Raw genomic sequence first — 1459 nt, forward strand, 5'->3', positions numbered from 1 at the left:
GGGTGAGGTGGAATCTGCATGTTGTTTTGAGTTGTATTTCTTTTATGGCTAGAGAAGTTGAACATTTCTTCATGTGTCTATTGGCCATTCTTACTTCCTCTTCAGAGAAGTATCTCTTTAAGTCTTTAGCCCACTTATATATTGGGCAGTTGTTTGAAGATTTGTTATTGGTGGCTTTAATTTTTTGAGTTCTAAGTATATTTTAGATATGAGACCCTTGTCTGTTGTATGGCTAGTGAAGATCTTCTCCCAATCTGTGGGCTATTGATCTTGCTATGTCCTTTGCCATGCAGAAACTCTGCAATTTCATGCAATCACATTTGTCCAACCTGTCTTTGATTTGTTGTTTTTCTGGGTCTTTATTAAGAAAATTTCAACCTGCGCCAAGGTTCTCCTATTCCTTCCTGTAATGTTTTCAGAGTGTCTGCTTTGACTCTGAGGTCTTTGATCCATTTGGAGTTGATTCTAGTGCAGGGTGATATATGGGGATGGGGATCTAGCTTTAGTTTTTTACAGGTATTTAACCAATTTTACCAGCACCATTTACTGAAGAGGCTGTCTTTCTTCCATTCTATTTTTTTTTAGCTCCCTTATCAAAGATTAGGTGGTTATAGGTCTTTGTGTTCATTTCTGGGTCTTCAGTTCTATTCCATTGGTCTTCAGATCTGTTCTTGGGCTGGGAAGGTGGCTCAGCGGTAGAGTGCATGCCTTGCAAGCATGAGGCCCTGGGTTCGATTCCTCAGCACCACATAAATAGAAAAAGCCGGAATTGGCGCTGTGGCTCCAGTGGTAGAGCGCTAGCCTTGAGCTGAAGAGCTGAGGGACAGCGCCCAGACCCAGAGTTCAGGCCCCATGACTGGCAAAAAAAACCAAAACCAAAAACAAAAAACAGATCTGTTCTTGTGTTAGTACCAAGTTGTTTTGATTACTATGGCTTTATAATAGAGTTTGAAATTTGGTATTGATATTCCTCCAGCACTGTTCTTTCTGTTAAGGATTTTTTATTTTTTTGCTGTTAGGGGTCTTTTATTGTTCCATATGAATTTTTGGGTTGCTTCTTCTATTTCATTGAAGAATGAAGTTGGGATATTGATGGTATCACATTGAATTTTTAGATAGCCTTTGGCAGTATTGCCATTTTCATGATGTTAATCCTCCCAATCCAGGAGCATGGGAGGTTTTTCCACTTCCTTAGTTCTTCTTTAATTTCCTTTTTCAGGTTTTTAAAGTTTTCAGGTCCTTCACTTCCTTAGTTATCTCCTAAGTATCCTATTTTTTGTGGGGCTATTACAAAAAGAGCTGCTTTTCTGATGTCAGCCACACTCTTCTTGTTATTGGCATACAGAAAATCCATTGATTTTTTTTTTTTTTGGGGTCCGGTCGTGGGGCCTGAACTCTGGGCCTGGGCGCTGTCCCTCAGCTCTTCAGCTCAAGGCTAGCGCTCTACCACTTGAGCTAC

General features: G+C 40.2%; 1 protein-coding gene across 4 annotated transcripts in view; it reads left to right on the plus strand.

The window, feature by feature from the left end:
- Tra2a (transformer 2 alpha homolog (Drosophila)) overlaps nt 1–1459 on the plus strand; it is a 28323-nt gene that overhangs the window by 21572 nt on the left and 5292 nt on the right. The window lies entirely within an intron of this gene.

This window comes from Dipodomys ordii, unplaced genomic scaffold (genome assembly GCF_000151885.1).
Source record: "Dipodomys ordii isolate 6190 unplaced genomic scaffold, Dord_2.0 Scaffold76, whole genome shotgun sequence".
Classification (NCBI taxonomy): domain Eukaryota; kingdom Metazoa; phylum Chordata; class Mammalia; order Rodentia; family Heteromyidae; genus Dipodomys; species Dipodomys ordii.